General features: G+C 46.0%; 1 protein-coding gene across 1 annotated transcript in view; it reads left to right on the forward strand.

Annotated features, from left to right (window-relative positions):
- Positions 1 to 26,829, forward strand: part of LOC123946624 (cationic amino acid transporter 3-like) — a 66,187-nt gene that overhangs the window by 15,313 nt on the left and 24,045 nt on the right. Inside the window, 2 exon segments of the mRNA XM_046012211.1 lie at positions 10,596 to 10,699; positions 11,382 to 11,465. The gene's annotated coding sequence lies outside the window, so the exon portion shown is untranslated.

The raw sequence follows: 26,829 nt of genomic DNA on the forward strand, positions 1-26,829 counted from the left end.
GTGGCTGTGTAATTTTCCCAACACCATTTGTTGAAGACACTGTATCTTTTTCATTGGACATTCTTTCCTGCTTCATCAAAGATTAGTTGACCATAGAGTTGAGGGTCTATTTCTGGTCTCTCTATTCTGTTCCCATTGATCTGTGTGTCTGTTTTTGTGCCAGTACCATACTGTCTTGATGATGACTGCTTTGTAATAGAGCTTAAAGTCTGGAATTGTGATGCCACCAACTTTGGCTTTCTTTTTCAGTATTCTTCTGGCTATTTTGGGTCTTTTCTGGTTCCATATAAATTTTAGGATTATTTGTTCCATTTCTTTGAAAAAAAAAACGGATGGGATTTTGATAGGGATTGCATTAAATGTGTAGATTGCTTTAGGTAGCATAGACATTTTCACAATATTTGTTCTTCTAATCCATGAATGTGGAACATTTTTCTATTTCTTTGTGTCTTCCTCAATTTCTTTCATGAGTACTTTATAGTTTTCTGAGCATAGATTCTTTGCATTTTTGGTTAGGTTTATTCCTAGGTATCTTATGGTTTTGGATGCAATTGTAAACAGGATTGACTCCTTAATTTCTCTTTCTTCTGTATTGTTGTTGGTTTAAAGAAATGCAACTAATTTCTGCATTGATTATATATCCTGACACTTTACTGAATTCCTTTACAAGTTCCAGCATATTTGGAGTGGAGTCTTTTGGGTTTTTCCACCTAAAGTATCATATATCTGCAAAAAGTGATAGTTTGACTTCTTTGCTGATATGGTTGCGTTTAGTTTCTTTTTGTTGTCTGATTGCTGAGGCTAGGACTTCTAGTACTATTTTGAATAGCAGTGGTGATAATGGATATCCCTGCTGTGTTCCTGACCTTAGTGGAAAAGCTCTCAGTTTTTTCTCCATTGAGAATGATATTCGTGGTGGGTTTTTCATAGATGGCTTTGATGACATTTAGATATGTACCCTCTATCCCTAAACTTTGAAGAGTTTTGATCAGGAACGGATGCTGTACTTTGTTTAATGCTTTTTCAGCATCTATTGAGAGTATCATATAGTTATTGTTCTTTCTTTTATTAATATATTGTATTACATTGATTTATTTGTGGATGTTGAACCCAACCTTGCAGCCCTGAAATAAATCCCACTTGATCGTGATGAATAATCCTTTTAATGTATTCTTGGATCCTATTGGCTAGTATTTTGGTGAGAATGTTCACATCTGTGTTCATTAAGGGTATTGATGGTCTGTAATACTCTTTTTTGATGGGATCTTTGGTCCTGGGATCAAGGTAATGCTGGCCTCATAAAATGAGTTGGGAAGTTTTCCTTCCATTTCTATATTTTGGATCAGTTTCAGGAGAATAGGAATTAATTCTTCTTTAAAGGTCTGGTAGAATTCCCCAGGAAACTGTCTGGCCCTGGGCTCTTGTGTTTTGGAGATTTCTGATGACTGATTCTATCTCCTTACTGGTTATTGGGTCTGTTCAGGTTTTCTATTTCTTCCTGGTTCAGTTGTGTTAGTTTACATGTCTCTAGGAATGCATCCATTGCTTCTGGATACCCAAATTTGCTGGCATATAGTTGCTCATAATATGTTCTTATACTTTTATTTCTTTGGTGTTGGTTGTGATCTCTCCTCTTTCATTCATGATTTTATTTATTTGGGTCCTTTCTCTTTTCTTTTTGATAAGTCTGGCCAGGGGTTTATCAATCTTATTAATTCTTTCAAAGAACCAGCTCCTAGTTTTGTTGATTTGGTCTACTGTTTTTTTGTTTTGTTTTGTTTTGTTTTTTGTTTGTTTTTGGTTTCTATTTCATTGATTTCTGCTCTGATCTTTATGATTTCTCCTCTCCTGCTGGGTTTAGGGTTTCTTTCTTGTTCTTTCTCCAGCTCCTTTAGGTGTAGGGTTAGGTTGTGTACTTGAGACCTTTCTTGTTTCTTGAGAAAGGCTTGTACCGCTATATATTTTCCTCTCATGACTGCCTTTGCTGTGTCCCACAGATTTTGAACCATTGTGTTTTCATTATCATTTGTTTCTATGAATTGTTTCAATTCTTCTTTAATTTCCTGGTAGACCCATTCATTCTTTAGAAGGACGATCTTTTGCCTGCATGTATTTGGGTTCTTTCCAAATTTCCTCTTGTGATTGAGTTCTAGCTTCAGAGCATTGTGGTCTGAAAATATGCAGGGAATGATCCCAATCTTTTAGTACTGGTTGAGGCCTAACTTTGACCCAGGATGTGATGTATTCTGGAGAATGTTCCATGTGCACTAGAGAAGAATGTGTATTCTGTTGCTTTGGGATGAAATGTTCTGAATACATCTGTGATGTCCATCTGGTCCAGTGTGTCACTTAAGGTCTTCATTTCCTTGTTGATCTTTTGCTTGGATGATCTGTCCATTTCAGTGAGGAGGGTGTTAAAGTCTCCTAATATTATTGTATTATTGTTGATGTGTTCCTTTGATTTTCTTATTAATTGGTTTATATGGTTGGCTGCTCCCATGTTAGGGGCATAGATATTTAAAATTGCTAGATCTTCTTGTTGGACAGATCTTTTGAGTTTGATATAGTGTCCTTCTTCATCTCTTATGATAGTCTTTGGCTTAAATCTAATTTGTCTGATATAAGGATTGCCACCCCAGCTTTCTTAGGATGTCCATTAGCATGGTAGATTGTTTTCCACCCCCTCACTTTAAATCTGGAGGTGTCTTTGGGTCTAAAATGAGTGTCTTTAGAGAGCATATTGATGGGTTTTGGTTTTTTATCCATTCTGATACCCTGGGTCTTTTGATTGGGGCATTGAGCCCATTTACATTCAGGGTAACTATTGAGAGATATGAATTTAGTGCAATTGTATTGCGTGTAAGGTGACTGTTACTGTAGATTGTCTCTGTTCCTTTCTGGTCTACTACTTTTATGCTCTCTCTTTGCTTAGAAGATCCCTTTCCATATTTCCTGTTTTGGTGTTTACAAATTCTTTTAGTTTTTGATTGTCCTAGAAACTTTTTATCTCTCCTTCTATTTTCAGTGATAGCCTAGCTGGATATAGTATTCTTGGCTGCATGTTTTTCTCATTTAGTGCTCTGAATATATCATGCCAGTTCTTTTGGCCTGCCCAGTCTCTGTGGATAAGGTTACTGCCAATCCAATATTTTTACCATTGTTGTTTACAGACTTCTTGTCCCAGGTTGCTTTCAGGATTTTCTCTTTGTCACTAAGACTTGTAAATTTTACTATTAGATAATGGGGTATGGACCTATTCTATTTGATTTTGAGGGGTATTCTCTGTGCCTGCTGGATTTTGATGCTTATTCCCTTTGCCACATTAGGGAAATTCTCTACAATAATTCCCTCCAATATACCTTCCGCTCCCCTCTCTCTTTCTTCTTCTTCTGGAATTCCAATTATTCTAATGTCGTTTCATCTTATGGTATTACTTATCTCTCGAATTCTCCCCTCATGGTCCAGTAGTGTTTTGTCTCTCTTTTGCTCAGCTTCTTTATTCTCTGTCATTTGGTCTATATTACTAATTCTCTCTTTTGCCTCATTTATCCTAGCAAAAAGAGCCTCCATTTTTTTTATTTCACCTCATTAATACTTTTTTAAAATTTCAGCTTGGTTAGATTTTACTTCTTTTATTTCTCCAGAAAGGGCTTTTATTTCTCCAGACAGAGTTTCTTTAATATCTTCCATGCCTTTTTTGAGCCCAGCTAACACCTTGAGAATCCTTGTTCTGAACTCGAGATCTCACATATTACCAACATCCATATTGATTAGGTCCCTCATCTTTGGTACTGCTTCTTGTTTTTTTGTTTTTGTTTTTGTTTTTTTGTTATGAGTTTTTCGGCCTTGTCAATTTATCCAGATAAGAATGTATGAATGAGAGAATAAAATACTAAAAGGGTGGTACAGACCCCAGGAAAATGTGCTTTAACCAAATCAGAAGAGACCTCAAATCATGGGGCGGGGGGAAGAAATGGGGTAAAAAGAAGTACAAAAAATTAAAAAGAAAAAGAAAATATATATATATCAAACTGGTGAATAGAACAGAGCCACCCACTTAGTTTTGGGAGTATTTTGGTCTCTTAGAAGAAACTACCTCCCAAAATTTTAATGAATTAGGGTAAACACAGTGAAGGGATGGAATATGACTGTAAAAATGAAAATTTTAAAAAATTCTAAAAAGGGAGTTGATAACGATAAGTTGGTTGGGAAAAGAAAGCAAAAGAAAGTGGAGAGGATTTGCTCAGGCTGCATACTAGAACAAAGCCCTGTGCTAGATTTAGGATATACTTCTATTAGAAGAAGTTGTATTCCAAAATTTTTTAGAAGAAAAACCCTATGTGTATACAAAAAATAAAGTTAGATACAATGAAGGATAAAATATAACTATAATAATGAAGGATAAAAAAAATTTTATGAAAGGTATTGTTAAGATAAACTAGTTAAAAAAGTTAAAAGAGGGAAGAATAAAATTTAAAAAAATTAGAATAAGAAATAAATTAATTAATTAACTTTGCAAGACAAAAGAATCATGGGGAGAAAGCCATGAATTCCATGCTTTGCTTTCTCCTCCTCTGGAATTCCGCTGTTCTCCTTGATAAATGAGCTTGGTCTTGGCTGGATTTCTTGCTGATCTTCTGGGGGAGGGGCCTGTTGTAGTGATTCTCAAGTGTGTTTGCCCTAGGCGGAATTGCACCGCCTTTGCCAGGGGCTGGGCTATGTAATCTGTTGGGTGCTGTTTGTTCTCAGGAGCTTTTGTTCCCTTTGCTTTGCTTTTCATAAAGTTCTGGAGGACAGGAATGAAAATGGAAGCCTCCCAATCTCTAGCCCAAAAGAGCTGAGAGCTAGGAGCCCCACTCCTCAGTGCACCCTGGGAGAAAAATGTCCAATCACTCCTGTCTTCCTGGCATCCAACTGTGCTCTGAGCTCACCCAGCCTGTGACCGAATTTCTCTGTCTCTGGCACACAGCCCCACATGGAGTCTCCAAACCTAACAGATCCCTGCCACTCTTCCAGGGGTGTCTCCCTGGATCTGCCACTTGTGGGGTCCCTGCTTAAATAGCAATGGCCTCGCTGTGCCACAGATCACAGTCTAAGGTAACCCTGCATTGATAGCTCACTCCTCTGCTCTGTCTCTGTAGCCAGAGTTCCTGCTCTAATACCTGCAAGCTCTGCTACACTCAGAAACCCCCAATCCTTCTGTGACCCCACAGAACTTGAGAGCACGCTGTCCCCGTGAGGGCTCCACCCCCACTTAGCCTCTGGAATGATTTCACTCAGTGGAGTAAACTTTTAAATGTTGTGATTTTGTGCTCCCTTGCTCCACTTCTTGCCAGGAGCTGGCCCTTCCCCCCACAGTCTATCTTCCCATTGCTTTAGATTCAGTTCTCCACAGGTCCTACCTTCAGAAAGTGGATGATTTTTTATTTCTAGAATGCTGCTCATCTTCTCTTCAATCTCCTTTTGGATTTGTAAGTGTTCAGAATTTTTAAATCTCTTGCTACCTGATGTCATCTCAGCCTGCTACTCCTCCACTATCTTGATTCCTCTCCTTCTGGGACCTTCTGTCTAGTGCTTTAAAGGGGGTGAATGCTTTGGTGTGCATTCTCCCATTCGCTTTTCACAGCAGGCTGAGGGATAGATATCATTGCTACCCACACTTTACAGACTGAAGAAACTACAGCCAGGATGGTTATGGAAGTGATCTAAAACAACAAAGTGATGAGATGGTGGATCTCCACCAGTGCTGCTGGACTTCAAGGGTAGTGCTCTTGCCAGTATACTATAGCTACTACTATATAGGGGATGAGGAACTAATAGCTAGGGTAACAGTTTCTTTTTGCTTCAACCTCAGGGACAGCCCCTGTAAAAACTGTGTGCTGTTCATTGCTTTTTTTTTTTTCCTTTTGTCAACTTAGTTTCAGTGCCAGGGGCCTTCCAGTACTCACACACCTGGACTGGGCTCCCCTAGATTGGCCTCTAGGTCTAGGAAGAGGATCCCTTCACTGAGGTGGTGACAGTGAAGGGGAGATGAAGAAAGAATGAAGTTGAAAATGGAGCCTGATATATAACTCAGGAGCAGTCACAACTCCTAAACAAGCCACTTGAGGGTCTGATTTGCCCAAGCTTTTTTTCTGGTTTAAATGATTTGGGATAGCTGCACCTGCTGTTGGTCCTCTCTTTATTTAGGAGAAGTAAAGGATTCACACTCATCCCACAACCCAAGTCAAGTTATAGACTTGGGCATCCTTCTTTCCCCTGTCCTTGCCCACTCCCTTTCCAGACCCCCCAGAGCATCTGAGGACTTCCCGTGATCTCTCTCCCTGTCTCTGTGTTCAGGGATGACAGTTGAAGGATTGATTTGCTCTTCCTGATGCCTGCTTTAATCCTTTGTTGTACAAAGTTATGGAGCCTCTGCTTTCCCTACATTTTTTTTGGTCCTATTTTGCTGTTATGACTGAATGGGGGTGTCTGGTGCCTGCCCATGGGTGCCTTTTGCCTGAAAATCTCTGAGTGCTTAACAGTAAGTTGCCACGCTCCACAAACATTAAAGTGACATGTCTGTGTCATTAGTCAGGATTTGTCTTCCCCACAGATTAAAGGCTTGGAAGAAAAACGCGGTCTTATTCTTTTACACCATACACAAAGATAAACTTGTAATGGATAAAAGACCTCAACATGAGGCAACAATCTATCAAAATCCTAGAGGAGAACATAGGGAGCAACCTCTTCGACATCAGCCATAGCAACTTCTTTCAAGACATGTCTCCAAAGGCAAAGGAAACAAAGTGTCAATTCACTTTTGGGACTTCCTCAAGATCAAAAGCTTCTACACAGCAAAGGAAACAGTCAACAAAACAAAGAGGCAACCCATGGAATGGCAGAAGATATCAGCAAATGACACTACAAAGGCTAATATCCAAGATCTATAAAGAACTCCTCAAACTCAACACACAGAAAACAGATAATCATGTCAAAAAATGGGCAGAAGACATGAACAGACACTTCTCCAAAGAAGATGAACAAATGGCTAACAGATACATGAAAAAATGTTCTTCATCATTAGCCATCAGGGAGATTGAAATCAAAACCACATTGAGATACCACCTTACACCAGTTATAATAACCAAAATTAACTAGTGAAGAAACAACAGGTGTTAATCCTAAAATTTATATGGAATCAGAAAAGACCTCAAATAGCCAAAGGAATATTGAAAAAGAAAGTCAAAGTTGGTAGCATCACACTTCCAGACTTCAAGCTCTATTACAAAGCTGTCATCATCAAGACAGTATGATACTGGCACAAAAACAGACACATAGATCAATGGAACAGAATATGGAGCCCAGAAATAGACCCTCAGCTCTATGGGTGAACTAATCTTCAACAAAGCAGGAAAGAATGTTCAATGGAAAAAAAAAAAAAACAAAACAGCCTCTTCAACAAATGGTGTTGGGAAAATTGGACAGCCACATGCAGAAAAATGAAACTGGATCATTTCCTTATGCCACACATGAAAATAGACTCAAAATGGATGAAGGATCTCAATGTGAGAAAGGAATCCATCCAAATCCATGAGGAGAACACAGGCAGCAACCTCTTCTACCTCAGCCCCAGCAACTTCTTCCTAGGAACATCACCAAAGGCAAGGGCAAAAATGAACTATTGGGATTTCATCAAGATCAAAGGCTTTTGCACAGCAAAAGAAACAGTTAACAAAATCAAAAGACAACTGACAGAATGGGAGAAGATATTTGCAAATGACATATCAGATAAAGGGCTAGTATCCAAAATCTATAAAGAGCTTAGCAAACTCAACACCCAAAGAACAAATAATCCAATCAAGAAATGGGCAGAAGTCATGAACAGACATTTCTGCAAAGAAGACATCCAGATGGCCAACAGACACATGAAAAAGTGCTCCACATCACTCAGCATTAGGGAAATACAAATCAAAATCACAATGAGATACCACCTCACACCAGTCAGAATGCTAAAATTAACAAGTCAGGAAATGACAGATGCTGGCGAGGATGCAGAGAAAGGGGAACCTCCTACACTGTTGGTGGGAATGCAAGCTTGTGCAACCACTCTGGAAAACAGTATGGAGGTTCCTCAAAAAGTTGAAAATAGAGCTACCCTACTACCGAGCAATCGCACTACTGCGTATTTACCCTAAAGATGCAAATGTAGTGATCCAAAAGGGCACATGCACCTGAATGTTTATAGCAGCAATGTCCACAATAGTCAAACTATGGAAAGAACCTAGATGTCCATCAATAGATAAATGGATAAAGAAGAGGTGGTATATATATACAAGAGAATACTATGCAGCCATCAAAAGAAATGAAATTTTGCCATTTGCAATGACATGGATGGAACTAGAGGGTATTATGCTTAGCGAAATAAGTCAATTGGAGAAAGACAACTATCATATACTCTCCCTGATATGAGGAAGTGGAGAGGTAATGTGGGTGGTTTGGGGAGTAGGAAAAGAATAAATGAAATAAGATGGGATTGGAAGTGAGATAAACCATAAGAGACTCTTGATCTCACAAAACAAACTGAAGGTTGCCAGGGGTTGGGGGGAAGAGAGAGGGTGGTGGGGTTATGGATATTGGGGAGGGTATGTGCTATGGTGAGTGCTGAGAAGTGTGTATACCTGGCGATTCACAAACCAGACCCCTGGGGCTAATAATACATTACATGTTTATGAAAAAGTTAAAAAATTAAAAAAAAAAGAAACAACAGGTATTGGAGAGGATGTGCAGAATGGGGAGCCCTCTTACACTGTTGGTGGGAATGCAAGTTGGTGCAGTCACATTGGAAAACAGTGTGGAGATTCCTTAAGAAATTAAAAATAGAGCTACTCTATAAGCCTGCAAGTGCACTACTGGGTATTTACCCCAAAGATACAGAGGTAGTGAAGAGAGGGCCATCTGTACCCCAATGTTCATAGCAGCAATGGCCACAGTTGCCAAACTGTGGAAGAGTCAAGATACCCATCCACAGAAGAATGGATAAAGAAGATATGGTCCTAATATATAATGGAGTATATGCCTCCATCAGAAAGGATGAATATCCAACTTTTGTATCAGCATGGACGGGACTGGAGGACATTATGCTGAGTGAAATAAGCCAAGCAGAGAGTCAATTATCATAAGGTTTCCCTTACTTGTGGAGCATAAAGAATAACATGGAGGACACTGGGAGATGGAGAGAAGTGAGATGAACCATGAGACACTGTGGACTCTGAGAAACAAACTGAGGGTTTTGGAGGTGAAGAGGGTGGCAGGTTGGGTGAGCCTGGTGGTGAGTATTATGGAGGGCACATATTGCATGGGACACTGGGTGTGGTGCATAAACAACAAATTTTGGAACACTGCAAAAAATAAAATTAAATTAAAAAAAGAAAACATGGGGGGCGCCTGGGTTGCTCAGTGGTTTAAGCCACTGCCTTCGGCTCAGGTCATGATCTCGGGGTCCTGGGATCGAGTCCCGCATCGGGCTCTCTGCTTGGCGGGGACCCTGCTTCCCTCTCACTCTCTCTGCCTGCCTCTCTGCCTGTTGTGATCTCTCTCTGTCAAATAAATAAATAAAATCTTTAAAAAAAAAAAGAAAACATGGTCTCAGCTAGAGTTAAAATTAATAACAATGTCCATGTGTTGGGTGCTTACAATGTGTTTATGCTAAGAACTTTTCCATTCAATACAACAGACTTATATAGTAGGCCCTCTTTCTATCCACATTTTACATGTGATACAAGCTCCCATTGTTCTAGGAAACACTTCTATTAATCAAGGGAGAATGTTCACTGAGCATTTGTGTCTAAGGCTCAGGTGATGTGAAACAGGTTCATTCAGCAACTATGTCTGTGAGGGACTGTGCTAGGTATTCAGTGAATTTCATTGGAAGAATGGACATGAAATGCAGATCTTTGAAGCATGGATTGGCTTTGGAGAGTCTGGAAGGAGAAGGTCTAGGAAGGCTGAGCTTATTTCAGGCTGAAGCAAAGATTCAGAGATGGGAATCTGTAATGTTTATGAAACCTTGTCTGCCTGCAGGAAGAGGATTGGGGGAAGACAGGCAGAGGGCAGGAAAAGAGAGAAAGGGGCAAATGTCCTTCCTTTCACTGGGCTCTGAGCCCTGCCCTATTCCCTAGATTCTGAAGGATGGGAGAGGAGTGAAAGCATTTACAAATGATTAGAAATGGGGCAAAATGGTGTGATGCAGCTGGCTGGAGAGATGGAGGTAATGAGAATGTGTACGTACTGGGTGGTGGGGAGTCTGGGGAGGTGACCCAGGAGGGGAGGGAGGCCGGCTGGGTTGGTGGAATGTTTGTGCAGGTGGCAGGAGACAGAGTGGGAGGTGGGCAGAGGAGGGTTCAGAGGGAAGAGGGTGGACAGTGAGGGGAGGTGGAGGCACCAGGATGACAATGGCAGATGGAAACTCAGAGATGATCAGGGCGACCAGCTGTCTGGAAGGAGGACTGGAGGAGGATCCCACTGGGAGGAGGGGAAGCAGACAGCAGTTCCCCAGCAATCAGCGTCTGGGACGATGTAACTAGTAAAGGTTGTGTTTTTATGGTCCTTGGAAGGTGCCAGGAAAGGGAGGGTAGGACCGCCAGAGCCACTTCCCAGTCATTCTGAGGCCTGACTGTGCAGAGGAGCTGAGGAGGCCACTTGAGCAGCAGGAGGAGGGGTGAGATCTCTGCTCCCCCCTAGCTTCAGGCACCTGCAGGGGGTGCTCATCTGGGTGAGGTTGGGCTGGGTTGCTTCCAGCTCTGGGCACAAAACCTAGTGGGATTTCCCCTGAGTGATGGTTCAGTGTTCATAGAGTGATGCAATCTCTCCCTTGACCGCTTAACACAGCAAGCCTTATCCTATAACTGTCTTCTGCACTGTGTCCATAAAGAATGTTTTAAAATTGGTGTAATTCACAGAAGTAAAGACCATTTTCCATGGGACAGCGCTGTGGAGGCTGATGAACCCTTCAAGTCCATCTGATGCACAGGCACAGCGCTCCCCTGGAACATAGGGCTAGGGTCAGCAACAATAAAGATTATTATGAGAAATGCAACCTGTAAAGGGTCAAGAGGCATGATGGACTAGGAGAGGAGGGGATGATTGGGGCTGGGGAATCAGATGGAGCTGCCCTAGTCACAGATCAAGTTTCCCCAGGTGTTGGCAGCAGGTGGTCTGAGCCTGAAAGAGATGGGGTTTCTGTTTCAGGGACAGCAGGAGGTGAAGGGTGTTGGGGAGATGCTCACAGTAGGGGTGGGGAATGGAGGGGGTGACTCTCCTTTGGTGGCCCCATTGCTGATGGAAGCTACACCTGTCTTAATCTCACACATTAGGTAAATTTTGTAAATCCTACTTTACAGGTGATAAAACTGAGGCTCAGAGGGTTGATGTCAAGGGCCCAATAAACACAGCATATGAAGAGGCAAAGCAGGACTTGAACTCAGGTACTTGCTCCTGAGCTCTTGCTCTTCCCCCACATTGGGCAGAAGGTCTTACTCTTCTATGTGTCTGCCTCGGATACAGGCCTGGGGGTGCATGTGGGGTGGGGGTTGGCACTTAGGTGCTCTAAAATGTTTGTTGTGGGAACGACTGAGTTATCTCTGCAGGTTGCACTCCCACAGTGTGGGTCACAGTCCTAGAGACCCTGGTGGCAGGAAGGGGGATAAGGCAGGGGAGCTCCAGTGTGGGCCAGGAAAATGGAAATAGCTTTCCTTTGGGTTTTCCCGCTTTCCCCCAGATGTTCTAGATCTCTAGGATACAGAGGATGGGACTCTGGATCCTTAGAAGAAAGGACTAGTGTGCACAAGTGTGTTTGATGAGTGTGTGAGAGTGTGTAAGTCTGGGTGTGCATGCCTGTCTGTTAATGAGTTTGTGAGTATGTGTCTGTGTTGCATACACGTGAGAATGCTTGTGATGTGCGGGTGTGTATATGTGTGTAATTTGAGGGTATGTGTCTGTGTGTTTGCATGAGTGTAAGCATCTGTATATTTGCATCAGTGTGAGCATCTGTGTATTTGCATGTGTGTGTGCATGTATGTGTTTCCCTGGGGGAGCCTCAAGACTCAGCTGAAGATGTCTTTGATCTGATTTGAGGAAATTTCCAGCAGGTTCCAGGCTTTGCTATGGCGTGGGGGAGGGAGAAGGCCAGGGTCCTCCACTGGGCCCCAGTGAGCCATCACCTTTGGGAGCAGGGATGTCACCTGCTCTCCAACCATAAAGCAAATGCCAGGTGGTCCTCCTGTGCCAGCAGCCCCAGGGCTGGGAACCAGAAAAGAAAAGGGGGCTGGAGCAGGGGATGGCATTTCAGGGGCTGAAGGGAATAAGGCATGCCAGTGGGAAGAGCAGCAGGAGGGGATTCCTGTGTTCAGAAGTTCCTGGGATCTTGCAAGAGCCCCAGACCCTCCAGCCCAGGCAGCCCAGCTCTGTCTCAGTGCCCAGGGCCCAGGGCTGGGAGCTCTGCAGGGAGCGCTGTTCTCTGCTGCCCTCTTGTGGCCGCCAAGCCCTTCGCAGGCCTCTGCTGAGAAGCTTCCCCTCAAGTCCTCAGGGCCTTCTCCCTTGGCCCCTGGTGGAAAAGGCATTTATCAGGAAAAGAGATCTTTGGTCTCCCAAGTCCATCTTTCTCCCAATCTCCTCTGGTTTCTGGAGGCACTCAGGATCTCCTGAAGGCTGGGAACGTCTTCCTGACATTTCACCCTCTTTGCCATTGCCCGACGTGTTAAGTTGTGATTTGGGGGATAGACGGTGGAGACAAAGGATTGAGATGAAGAGATTGAGCAGAGAGAGCAAATTCTCTTCCCCTTGGTCTCCACCTACAACCTTAGTGCCCAGGGTCATCTGGAGTTTGCAAAGAAAGCGGCAGGGGTATGACAGTCCTTGAGAAAATGGGCCGGGAGCAGACCAGCCATTATGATTCTAGGCTTTTGTGAGTTCACAATTGAGCTCAGTCCATCAGCCTCAGCCGGGGATGGACTGGCAGGAACCCGGGGGGAGGAGACACGGGATGCTGGAGGGAGATGGCCTGTGTGGCAGGTGCTGGCAGGACTCCTTATCTGTAGCTCTGGAGTCCTGTCCCCCGACCAGGCTGCCCTTGCCCTCCCCTTCTAGTGCTCAGTGCTCATTAGTGACTTCTTGTCTTTAGAGAGGCCACCAGGGGACCAAGCTGTATTTGATGGGCAAGGAGGGGGGAGAGGGCAGGGGAGGGGCAACAGGTAATGAGATAGCAGGAGGGGGTGAGATAACTGGGATTTGAGCTGGGATCCCATGATCACTGAGGTTCTGGGAGAGCATGGCAGGAGACGCTGTCCTGGGGGCAGATACTGGACACTGAGGGTGAGTCAGTGGGGGTGTTAGTGGGGGTGGGGAGGAATATTGGAAGGCACTGAGCTTCACTTATTTAGGGGCTTATTTGGGGACACCTGGTGAAATAGGAGCCAATGACTTTATGCAGAGTTTCCACTGGGCAAGGAAGCCTGCTACGTCCCCTCTGAGCCCTCACCCCCACGCCGTGCTCTGATAAAGGAGGCCTCTCTGGGGGTAGAAGAGGAGTAGGAGGATGACTGACACAGTGGCTGGGACAGAAAGGACCCAGACTGTAGCCACGACCTACAGACTGGGACAAAGAAGGGAGAGCCAGTGTAAGCACACTGGAGAGTTTAAAACACCTATAAACAGTCAAGAGGGACAGACAGTGGGGAGTGTAATGGAGAGACCAGGAGACAGAACCAGAGACAAGAGAGAGGAAAGAGAGGAGCCTCCAGAGAGCAGAGCAGAAGATCCAAGACAGATTCAGAGAGATATGCAAGGTTAACGGTAGCAGAGACCTACATGGACTCAGAGACACAGATTGGACCCAGTCTCAGGGGGTGGGAAAGCCATGGACCTAGAGCCCAAGATAGATCTATGGACATGAGGCCACAGTGAGTAGACCACCAGAAATGAGGCCAGGGTTAGTAGATTGCCGGGAAGTGTGCACAGAGAGGATCCTGTGTGTGATTGTGTGTGAGTGTGAGTGTGAGCACCTGTGTGTGCATGCGTGCGCAGGTATATGTGTGTGTGGGTGTGGGGGGGGGGTTGTAGGTGTGTGTGTTTGGATCCCAGCAGTTCAGAGCTCTTGTCACAAAGCCAGAGTCCTCTAGTGCTAAAGGAGCCTCCCATATCCTCTCCCTCTGCAGCCCCTGCTCTGATCAGTAGGAGGCCAAGAAACAGAAATGCAGATTAAAGATTCAGGTTAGAGACAGACTGAGCTGGGAAAGAAATGGCAGAGCCCAGACTGAGATCAGAGGGAGACCGGTGAGAACGAGGAAGGGAGCAGAGAAAGGTACAGAGGATAGAGAGAGACAGAGGTGGAGAAGGAAACTGCTGGAGGCAGGGGTGCAGGAGAGACAGGGGGAGGGAGGGCAGCTCTCACTGCAGGAGGAAGAGGAGGGTAGGGAGAGGCAGGGCTGTGAGGAAACAGATCATGGGCAGGGGGAGGCAAGCAGGGCTCTTGTCTCCCCAAAGAACTGGGATGGGCTGACACAAACTTGGGGTGAGGTGGGCAGGTGGTCATGCATGCTTCACAGGGTGACCTTGTCCCTCTCTCCTGGGTTGAGTTCAGTGAGCCTGTCCCCCAGTGTGCCACCTTCTTCCCAGTGGTGCTGACAGTGGCCCCTGCAGAAGGCTGGCTCATGATGGCTTCCCCTATGAGGACCCCTTCCCAGACTGCAGGGCAACTCTGAGCGTCCTCACCAGGACCACATGGGTGTCCTTTAGGCCAGGCCCAGTGTTTCCAAGGCTGGAGAAGAAGGTGAGGATCTCGCTGAAAAGCAGTATTTCCAGGGGAAAACGAGGTGGATGTGGGAAGACACAGTGGAGGACATGCCTCCTCCCACATGGCTCTGAAGGTCATTGTGAAAGTGACACTTGCAGCCTGTGACAGAAGGGGACATTCCTGGTGGCTGCTGGAGCCCTGTGTCATTTTTCTGTGTTTGCTACAACCAGGTAGCAGTGTTCCCAGGAACATCCTCAGCCTAGTATGGTTGGGGGTGGGGCTGACATTGTCTCAAATACTGGGCCAAGGGGTCCTGCCCTTAGGGAGATGACACTTGCCTCCCTGCCCACTCATATGCAGAATAACCAGGTGACACCCAGAACACACCCACAGGTGCATAGGAGCAGGGCAAATTCAGAATCAGACCCAGTGAGTGCATCAGGGAAGGCTGCCTGGAGGAGGGGAGTCAGGAAGTGGTGTAGAAGGGGAAACCCAGCAGGGCTGGGATGGAGGAGAAGAGGAGAAGCTCTCTCTGTTGCTTCTGAGGTAGGATGAGTCAACCCTGCGCCAGGCAGGAGACAGCTGAGCTGGGCGGGAATCAGCAGCTGGACTGGGGCACCAGGATGAAGGGGAGAGGAGGGAGGCAGATGCTCAAAGCCAGACTGGGGTTCTGAAGTTGCTGGAATTGGAAATGAGGACATTGGAGGGAGCCCTGAGATGTGTTAGACAGTGATGTGTGTGTGCACAGGTGTTTGGAGAAGTGTGTGCCCAAGTGAGCATGATATGTGTGTGTGTGTGTGTCTGTGTCTCTGTGTGTGTGTGTGTGTCTCAGGTCCTGACATTGATCTACCCTACCTTCAAGGGAACTCCTTTCCAAAGTGGATTCTAAATTTCTTCTGCTGAAATTGAGCCCACCTCTATGGAGGTAGTTTCAAATGTCCAGGATGTGGTTCAGTGTGTTTCATAAAAGATGTGTGTCCATGGAGAAGGAGGAGGCTAAAAGATTCATCTTGGAGAAGAAATGTAATTATGAGCTTCTGGGTGTTATTACATGGACGCCCTGGACATTCTGAATGTTATCATACTTCTAAGTGTGCACGGGAGTGGGATGAACCTTGGGGTTTTGCTCCCAGGTCTTCTCTGCAGGACTTCTCTGGAAGGTTGCCTCTTCACCCTCCCTATCCACAGATATTCTGTGGTCTGAGATGTCCCAGGACTGGGTCTGCTCTCAGATCACCCTTCTGGCTGTCCCTCTCCCTGCTCTGCTCCCTCAGTGTCTGGGGGTCTCTCTTCCCATCACATCTGTCTGAGTCTCACCCTGTAGCCTGTCAGTGTCTCCTCCGCATCTCCTCCTGTCTGTGTCCTGTGCTGTCTCCCTCCCCCACCCTTGGTCCCTCTCTGTAACCCCTCCCAGCTCTCTCCCTGCTTCTCTTATCTGTGTCTCTCAGCTTCTCCCCATATCTCTGGCTCACATCCCTTCCTCTCCACTTTCCTGTCCTCCCCCCCACCAAGGTGCAGACACTTCTTGTGACACCTTGTGTCACCTGCCAGTTCCACCTATTCTGTTCCCCTCCTCCAGGAGAGACTTCTGGCCCCAACAACCACCAAGGTGCAGACACTTCTTGTGTCATCTTGTGACACCTGCCAGTTCCACCTATTCTGTTCCCCTCCTCCTCTGGCCCCAACTCTGCATCCTTTGCATTCCCCCAGGCCTGACCCAGTATTTTCCTTCTTTTTTTAAAATTTAGATTTATTATAATAGGTCCATGCAATAGGAGGGATAAAAGGTGGGAACATGCAGGGAGCATGGGAACAAGATGACATGGCCAGGGACACAGCTTGTCTCCTGTGAGAACTGGATGAAAAGAAAAGTTCAGGGATGGAGGGGCACCTGGGTGGCTCCGTGGGTTAAGCCTCTGCCTTCGGCTCAGGTCATGGCCTCAGGGTCCTGGGATCGAGCCCCGCGTAGGGCTCTCTGCTCAAGCAGGGAGCCTGCTTCCTCCTCTCTCTCTATCTGCCTGCCTCTCTGCCTACTTGTGATCTCTGTCTGTCGAATAAATAAATAAAATCTTGAAAAAAAAAAAGAAAGAAAAGTTCAGGGATGGAGTCTGGTCAGAAGGTCTAGGCTGTCCTCTTTCAAGAAGGTCCGAAAGTGACTGGATTCACTGTTTTCTCTAAATTCTGTCTCTTATCCTGCCTCTGGCTCTAGTGGCTCCTTATTTTTTCTAGAGCCTGACCCCAAACATCCCCACCTTCTGAAGGTTGTACCCTTATCTTCCCTGCTTCTCCCCTTCTCCAATCTTACCCCTTCCCCATTTGGGACAAAATCTGTGGTTCCCCTCCATCTTCCTGTCTCTCCCCTTGGTAAGAAACAAAAGCAGTTACTCCCTGGGGGGGTTAGCAGAGAGTAGTGGGAGGGCTGTGGAAGGAGGGGAGCAAGAAGCATCATGGAGAAGTCTCACAGACCTGGATGGCAGGGAAGAGGGTACAGAGAGGAGAGGGGCAAGGGCAGTGGCCGCTCGCTCCTGTCTTCTGCCATCCCTGCCCACTGTCCGGGGGGCTTCAGCACAACTGAGGGGACAGATGAGTGGGGTCAGGTCTGCCGGGCCCCTTTCACCACTGCTGTCCTAGGACAGAGCTCAGGGGTATGTTTGCTGCAGAATTCACACACAGGGTGACGTCCTGGCAGAGCACCTGCATGTGGTCGGAAATGGAAGCCGTGCTCGGCGTCTTGCCACACATAAGACACTGCACCTTCTCCCGCTGTGGTACTGTGTGTGCTGCAGTAGGTCCTTCATAGAAAAGCTGTCACACATGTCACAGGTGAAGGGCCGTCTGTGGAGGGCACTGTGGAGCGTGACTGCTGAGGGGAAGCTCTGGCCACCCTGGGAGAGGCTATAGGGCTTGTGCACTGCGCCTCCTGTCCTGTGCCCTCGTGGTAGCTCATAGGGTCCTTGTGCTTGCGGCGCCGCGGGCACACCGTGCACGAGCAAGGCTCCTAGTCCAAGGCCATAGCTTCTGTGGTTTCAGATGGAAGACACCGCAGAAGGCTTGCTGCACCTCTCACAGGTGTGCTCCCCCAGGTGCTCCCTCCTGAGATGGTCACAGTCTCCTGCCACCTGTGCACCACGTGCCCCTGCGGCCTCTCCACTCCCCACAACACTGTCCGCTCTTCCCTGGGTGGCTCTGCTCAGCTGAGATTCCTCAGGAGGCTCAGGGGCACCATGGTGGGCATCTCCATAGCAACCAGGGGACCTGGCCATCCTTGGCAACCGGGTGGATGACTTCTGCCTCTGAAGCTTGTAGCTGTTCTGGATCTCCTCGGTGCACAGGGCGCACATGTAGGGCACTTTGGTCTTCGTCTTTTTCTCCCAGAAGGATGAGAGCCTGGTCATGGCGACTGTCGAGGATGTGGCTACGAAGGCAATGGTAGTGGCTGCCGTGATGGTGGTGGCAGAGATGGACGTGGCCTATATAGTGGGCAACAACCCAGTGGGGGTGGTGGGGGTGCTTCAGAGCATTGTGTCCACTATGGGGTCAGCTGGACCAGGGGTACAACACTAAGGGCAGTAGAGATGGCAGTGGACTCCTGAGCAGCAGGGAGAACCAGGAGCAAGGCCACCTCGAGAATCTCGGCCTCAGTGCACTGGCACTGCCTGGAATGGACTCTGGGAAGAGCCCTGGGAAGCCAAGAAGGGGGTCTGGAGCTCAGCTCCAGCTTGCAGGGGTCTAGGCATGCTCCTGAGGGGGCTAGAAAGAGTTCAGGAGGCTGCCCTCTCCATGGGGCTGTAGGGTGGGCAGTAGCCTGCAAAGGAACAGAGGGATCAGGGCCTCTGCTAACGTGGGTTCTCCGGGGCTCAGTGGGGGCTGGAGGCACCTGGCCTGTAGTGCCAAGGCTCAAGGCACCACTCCTGAACCGCTGGGCTGGGCCATGCCTAATGCAAGGCCCTAGGGCCTCCGGGCTGCCAGCCCACAGCAGGTCGCCAGTGGGAGATACGGAAAGAGGAGCCTGGGCCAGTTCTCTTCATTACCTCGTGACTGGGGGCCCTGGGCTTCCCCCAGTCCCACCCTCTACCCTCTAGCACAGGGAGAAAGGAGAAGGGATTGCTCTGGGGACCAGACATACAGATAGACAGACCCTCCCTTGCACCTGCCCTTCTTGCCCTCAAGCAGGTGACATCTGGGGGAATCCCAACTGAGGCAGGGGACACAGCCTAGGACTGTTGGAACAGACACAGATCAAACACCCAGATATCTTTCCCCTTCTGTTCTGTCATGACAGCCTTCCTTCCAGTTCTGCCTGTCCCCTTTGCCCCTAGGAATTCTGGCTCTGTAGTCTTGACTGGACCACTCCTCCCCTACCCCACATAACACCTGAAACACAGGAGGTGCTCATTTATTGCCCCTGTCTGTCTCCTGCAGATGTGTTGGGACACAGTCAGTGTGATTGGTGGGTTTTCCTCAGTTGTAGATTCTTCCTCAGATCTGAAGCGCTTCTTTCGGCTCCAAGTTCAATGCTCTGTTTTAGTGTAGTTAGCATAGACTCTGTTCCTTTAGGAACCAGCTGTTGACCTCCTCTCCCCTCCCCCCACCTCCACCCCAAGTCTTTGAGGCACAGAACTGAGGGTTTAGAGGCATATCAGCAGTGTCAAGTAGAGACAATGCTGCCCCTTTTCCTTGGACCCATGGACTGTGGGCCCATCACTTGTGCATTCAGCCCTGGGTCTCTAAGTACTTCCTGCCTTCTCCACCTCTGAGAAGTTCTGCCTCTGTTTGAAGATTAACATTCTGTGAAGGAGGAAGCACCTTCCTTTGGTCACTGTTTCAGGGTCCTGGGGTCTCTTCAATATGACTGTCTAGAGCAGGAAGCTCTGCAGGCGGGACCACGTGTTTACTTCCTCCAGTGCAAGGCTGATGCTCATTCAGTCAGAATATGCTGTGAACGCTGAGTGACTGTCTCAGGAAATCCGTCGTGGTGAAGCTTAAGACAAGTTCCTTTTAGTTTTATTCCTGGTGTGATTGGAAATGTGGCTGAGGGGCCAGGATGGATGGTGGTGGTAGAGGAACCTGTAGGAGATGCTGGGAGAGGCAGCTCGGTGGGGGCAGGTGCTTCTGTGCTTGATTACAGGACTGCTGAGTGGGCTCTTTCACTGGATCTGGGACTGGCCTCCACGTCACCACAAGCTGGGCTCCACCAGGCTCCCCATACTCGCCACTTGCCAGCTAGACTTCCTCCACACCCCGGACCTTGGAAAGTTTATTACTTCTAAATTCACAGCTAAAAACATCACCCAACAAAGCCCCATTTAAGACTCAGTCCACCACCTCACCCATGCAGGGCCCCACTGGTCTTCCGTTGCCGACCTTTATCCTTGCTCCAGGATTCCTGCTAAACCACCTCCTTCCTACTGTCACATCCTTCCCAGTCCCCTTCTGCACTTTGGCCCCAACTCCCTGAGGCCCAGCCCTGTTAGTACTCATACCCCTGAGTCCCCTCCTCCAAGAGGAACTTTCCTCCCCAGGGCCTCAACTCCCTGAACGCACCCTTTGAGCTCTCCTCCAAGTCCTGGCTCTGCTTGGCCAAGCTCCTTCACTGTCCCTGGGTTTGGTTTGCATTTTCTTCCTGTTTCTCCTCTGAGACAGAGAAAGCTCACAGGTAAGTGACTTCTCCTATTTATAGAGTTGGCAGGAAACTGAGAAAAGTTGGAGGAAATCTTCCTCCAGGGAGGAAGATGGCTGGGCAAGGAAAGCCACTGGCTATAGAAGTCCTGTGGGGTTGAGCAGAGGTTATTTTATGTCACCAGAGCTAGAGTTTGGTTGGGGGTTGCTAGACCAGTACCATGAGCATTTGGGAACGGCAGGTAGGTTTGTTTGGGTCAGAAGGATTTGGAAGCCTACACATTCTCCTCCAGCCCAGAAAGGTTCTCAGCTCTGATGAGCAAAATATGAGTTAGGGGAGGTTATTTCTTGGTGCTTCTCCTCCAGCTTCCTTCCCACCTCTTTGTCCTGCCCTCCTGTGTGGTCTTTCCTTGCTCACCTGGTGCAGAGCTTCCTTTCTTCATCTTTGTCTTTCCCACAGGGCCCAGCACATAATATGCTTAGACAGGTTCATGGAATGAATGAAGATTTTTTTCATTGGTCTTTGCTGCCTCCTTTGTGTTTTACCTTGTTTCTTACTGGAGATTCTGAAAGTCTCTGTGTCTTATCTTCTTAGGGAGGACTTTGGTGTGCACTTTGCAGAATAGCAGGTCCAGTGGGATAAGGTCATGTCAGAGAGGATTTGAGGGTTTTTTCCTCCGGGCTTAAGGAGCTAAATATCTATTTTTATACTTGTTGAAAAAAATCTCTGTGCATTTCTTACATAATTTTAAAAAGTTATGGTGGGGATAGATTATAGACCATGTCAGGCTGTAGGAGGAAAGATTACCAAGGTCCCCTGGGGTGTGGCTGCCTTGTGCTCATTAAAATTCTGAGTCATCAAGAGGTGGTTTGCTGTTATCAGAAACATATTTTCAATCCTTTTTATTTCAAAGGCTCTTGGACCTTAAATGGTTCTCCACCTTCCCCACCTCCAGACTGCCATGTACACTGCGGGCAGCACCCCAACCCCAGAAGGTCAGACAACACTGCACATCCATGCAGGACACCTGTGTTTTTTATTACATGTGGCCAATGTTGATTTCTAGGTTGTCCTTCTCTCGCCCTCTAGCAGCTCTTGGGCTGCTTCTCTCCATTATCAATTGATATGTACTTCCAGAAGGCAGATTCATTTTAACCTTACTTGAAGCAAAACATGTAGAAAGGCCAATTTCTACACCAAGTATGTTCCAAATTGAAAAATAGGATTTTTGGATGATATTCATTTGGTTTAACCTCGTCCCTTTTTTCTTTGATTATCGCAGAAATCACAAAGCAGAGTGGGGTTGGGAAAGATCTAGGATTCACAGTGTCCTGTAAAAAGTGGTGTCAGAGGCTCTTTTTTGTAGATTCTGTTGCCTGAGCTGGGGTGAGGCAGGTGGTTCTTGGTGGAGATGTCGTATGGATGTATATTTGGAGAAGAGCTCAGGACTTTGAGGTGAATACAGCTTTCATATGATTGAGATCATCTGGTATCTTTCCTGCAACAAAACAAAACAAAACAAAACAATTAACTGTCCAAAGGAGATGGTGGTATGGAGCAGCCACCAAGGGCTGCTTCAGAACCATCTCAAGCCTGGGGAGACAGGATGGAGAAACAGAGATAGCCGAGTCCTTTCACAGGAGGACAGAAGGACACACGTAAAGATATGAAGGAAGGTATCCAGAGAGACAGTTGGCCTTTCCTAAGCCACCCTGTGTGCAGTGTATTACTGAGGGTATATACTGGGAGGAGGTTCATGGTAGGAGGAGCCATGGGCTCTGACCACTCACAACTCCTAGTCTAATAGCAGACACAGAGTATGGTGATGGATAGGACCACTGGATGGATTTATGGATTCTGTGCTTACAATGAAAGGAAGGATTTGGGTGAAAAACAAAGCTGTTTATAAGTCTTCTTGGATAAAATGACTGGATCAGTTCTCCCCTACATTATAGCTATAGTTTGGAAAATGAGATGGTTGGGCAGATGGATTACGTTCTAGTGCTTTCTCCAGAGGACTTTTATTAGGTGCTCTGTGATGGCAGGATTTAGGATTGAGAAAATGGAGTAGAGAATCATAGGGGGAAATAGAAAAGAAAGTGATTTTCACTGTTGACATCAGTGTATCCGTCACATTCTAATCCCTTAACTGAACACCCTTCCTGGCTTTCCCAGCTCTTTCTGCTTCCTGTTTGGAAAATCTCATTCTGGTTCTTCCTGGTAGCCCATCTAGGTTCTGAAGACCTCTAGAAGCTTAAGCTCAGGCTTTTCTGATTTGTCAAACTGATCTCTTGTTTTGTTGTGATGGCAATGTGAAGAATTTCCAGAACTGGATTCTGACTGAAACTAATCCTATAAATGTGTGAAATTACGAATGAGGAAAATGCATTTCACCATGTCTTTACTGACGTTATCCGAGAAGGACTGAGATAAGGCACCTGTTCGTAACATCCCAGAATGATACTGGATAATATGAAGTCTATACAGCCTCTAGAGAACCTCTGGCTATCTGATTGCTTACTCAATAGCGGTGCAAGGATGCTAGCCTACTGATGCTGCCAGCAGGGCCTTCCTATGATTTTGTAGGGCGAAGAAAATGTTTGGCTCTACATCTACATTGATTTTGATCTACATTGGGTGGATGGATTTGGTCTACATACAGTTGGTGTGGAGCATGTTTGTCTCCCTCATGATGGGTTTTTAGTGACTTGGCATTCAGCCTCTGCCAGACTCGGATGAGATTTGAGAGGGTAGTCGTAGAGGTGGAAAGGTAGGTAGGTGAGTTGGAGGAGGTGGCTGTGTTTCCTCTTGATCTAATGGGCAGACAGTTTGGGGGCTGCCATCCCTTCCCATTAAAGGCTTGGTTACACCTAGTAAGTATTATTTGTAGAATTTGGATTTCTAGCTTCGTGGAGAGAACATGAAGCAGGTTCTAGTCTAAGGAGTTTTATTTTATAAAAGCAGACAAAGAATTTTTCCAAGTAACATACAAACAGAATATAGTCCAAAGTAGGTGTTAGGTGGGAGGATGCCTGGTAATTGATCTGTTTGGGGAGTTTGTTTCTTGAAGACTCCTGGGAAATAAGTTAAGATATTTATTTTCTTTAGCATGAGCTGAATTTGGTTACTTCAGCTTTTTTTCAACCTTTCTGGACAGTTATCTGACCTTTACTTCTCTTTCTCTAAGAGGAAAGTTAGGCATGTATTATTACTGCAATGGTTTCTCTCTTCTTTTTCTGCACAGACCGGTACTTAGAATTATTATTACTGTCATTATTATTAATATTACATATTAGAATCTTGATCTGTATTAGTATCTGTAGCAAATATTTAACTGGATCCATCTAGTTGGCAAACTGGGTATGCTGGCTTGAGGTGTGGTGGAGTTTGTTTTGTGGTTTTGGTGAGAGTCATGGAAGGAAGGCTTAAAGAGGCTGTATTTATTGGATCATGGCCAAGCTGAAGATACTGCTTGAAGTGATGTTTTCTGAAGAAACAGTTATTCACAATGACTTGATGGGGTAATTCCTGCCTATTCCATGCAGACTTCTCAGACTGACCCACAGTGCACAGATTTTACTAGTCTTGCCAACAATGGAAAATATGATCCTTAGTTCTCTTACCTTTCATCAGCCAGTAAGCCATGTGGGACATTGACATGCCCTTGACTTGACTCTTCATTTCTTACTTAAGAATATCCTTCGTGTTTCACAGTTTATGTATCTTTTACTTATTTGGACAGGTGGGGGAGGTATTCACAAAGCACTAAATTTTAAGTTCCCAGAGAGGACAATTCTGTTTTGCCACCACCTTCTTGCACTGTGTGTAACTGAGTGTGTGATGATTTGGGGGTAATGGTGGTGGTGTTGATAGATTAGGGAAGAGAAATGGTGCTTTTGCTTGAGTTCTTTTGCATAAAGACTCTCCATAGTTCCTGAATTTTCCTTTGTATTCATTTATACTTAGTTGAAATCTGAATTTTAACAGATTGAATCCAGTCCTTGTCACTTAGAAACTTGAGTGGTTTCTACTTGATAGACCATCCAATTTCTCTGTTTAGATGGTGTAGTTATTACAGACAGTGCAGGCAAAATGGTAGCAAATACAGAAACACCTTTTCTCTGGGAGTTTACACTACAAGCATACTTCCCTATCCTCCTGAGAAAAGTGAAATCCTATTCTACACCCATTCAATCCTTTCACTATTGTCCCACTCTCCCTTCTGCAGACGAACCTTACTTGTAGTTATTGCAGTGGAGAACCACGTCATGTCGCCCAATGTCAAAGCAGTAGGTAGTCTGTTTTCCAAATAAAGTAAAGCAGTGAAAGGAATAAAACTCCACATTGTCCATCTGTTCATTTGTCACACATCAAGAGCGTGACACTGGAGCAAATCACAAACGTCACAGATAGTGCACTTTGTCTAGGCTGCCTTGGGTTACTTCCCTTGTGCTTCCACTTTCTTGTGGTGAAGGAGACTTGGATTTCAGTTCTTGTGTCAGACTCTGACTTTGCCAAACTGGCCTGTAAACCCCCTGGAGGTACTTCCTTGGCTGTGTGCAGTTAACTCTTTGTACCCCAGGCTTCAGCTGGGGAAGGAAAGGCAAGCTGGAAGCATCATCAGGTAGAAACTCTGCTCCTGGGCTTCACTCACCACCTCCTACTCCTGCCCTCCTCTCTAACCTGGATCTCTCCCAGTGCAGAGTTCTAGCCCTGAATTCTGCCACCGGACATCAGTGAGGGGAGAGCAGGGGGCAAGTGGAACATACTGGAGAGATCCAATCCTATCTGTAGGTGTGACCAAGCCATTTCTGGAAGTAGTGTCATGTTGAACAGGGTTTGGAAAGAGCGTTTTTAGGGAGAGAGGGACAGTCTGTGTGAGGGCTGATGTTTATGCCAGCAAGATTTGCATGTGTGGGAAAAGATTTGTCCTGTTCAGGCAGGAGTCACAGAAAAAGTGGTGAAAAAATGAAAAGAAAGACTTAGAAATACAATCTTCAATGTTTGGATTTGATAGAGAGCTGGACACTGCCTGTTTGGGAGTAGTTTTGAGTGAGTGTGTGTCTGTGTGTGTCTTTTTGAGAGTTGAGGAAAGTGTCATTTTCCAGAAGGTCACTCCAGTTGTGTGCGGCACTGTCATAGTCAGAAGAATGTGATAGGGCTTTATTGTATTTCCAGGTAGGGGAGCACTCTCTGATGGCTACTGGTCTTTTGTGATTCCATACACAATTTAGGATTCTTTGTTCTAGTTCTGTGAAAAATGCTGGTGGTATTTTTTTTAAATAAACATATTATGTATTTTTGTCCCCAGGGGTACAGGTCTGTGAATCGCCAGGTTTACACACTTCACAGAACTCACTATAGCACATACCCTCCCCAATGTCCATAACCCCACTCCCCCTCTCCCAACCCCCCTCCCACAAGCAACCCTCAGTTAGTTTTGTGAGATTAAGAGTAACTTATGGTTTGTCTCCCTCCCAATCCCATCTTGTTTCATTTATTCTTCTCCTACCCCCCTAAGCCCCCATGTTGCATCTCCACTTCCTCATATCAGGGAGATCACATGATAGTTGTCTTTCTCCAATTGACTTATTTCACTAAGCATACCTATAGTTCCATCCACGTCATCACAAATGGCAAGAATTCATTTCTTTTTTAAAAAATTTTATTTATTTATTTATTTTCAGTGTAACAGTATTCATTGTTTTTGCACCACACCCAGTGCTCCATGCAATATGTGCCCTCCCCCTTACCCACCACCTGGTTCCCCAACCTCCCACCCCCCGCCCCTTCAAAATTATCAGGTTGTTTTTCAGAGTCCATAGTCTCTCATGGTTCATCTCCACTTCCAATTTCCCTCAACTCCCTTCTCCTCTCCATCTCCCCATGTCCTCCATGTTCTTTGTTATGCTCTACAAATAAGTGAAGCCATATAATACTTGACGCTCTCTGCTTGACTTATTTCACTCAGCATAATCTCTTCCAGTCCTGTCCATGTTGCTACAAAAGTTGGGTATTCATCCTTTCTGATGGAGGCATAATACTCAATCGTGTATATGGACCACATCTTCCTTATCCATTCATCCGTTGAAGGGCATCTTGGTTCTTTCCACAGTTTGGCAACCGTGGCCATTGCTGCTATAAACACTGGGGTACAGATGGCTCTTCTTTTCATTACATCTGTATCTCTGGGGTAAATACTCAGCAGTGCAATTGCAGGGTCATAGGGAAGTCTGTTTTCAATTTCTTGAGGAATCTCCACATTGCTCTCCAAAGTGGCTGCACCAACTTGCATTCCCACCAACAGTGGAAGAGGGTTCCCCTTTCTTCACATCCTCTCCAACACACGTTGTTTCCTGTCTTGCTAATTTTGGCCATTCTAACTGGTGTAAGGTGATATCTCAATGTGGTTTTAATTTGAACCTCCCTGATGGCTAGT

The sequence above is a fragment of the Meles meles genome, chromosome 7 (genome assembly GCF_922984935.1).
Source record: "Meles meles chromosome 7, mMelMel3.1 paternal haplotype, whole genome shotgun sequence".
NCBI lineage: Eukaryota > Metazoa > Chordata > Mammalia > Carnivora > Mustelidae > Meles > Meles meles.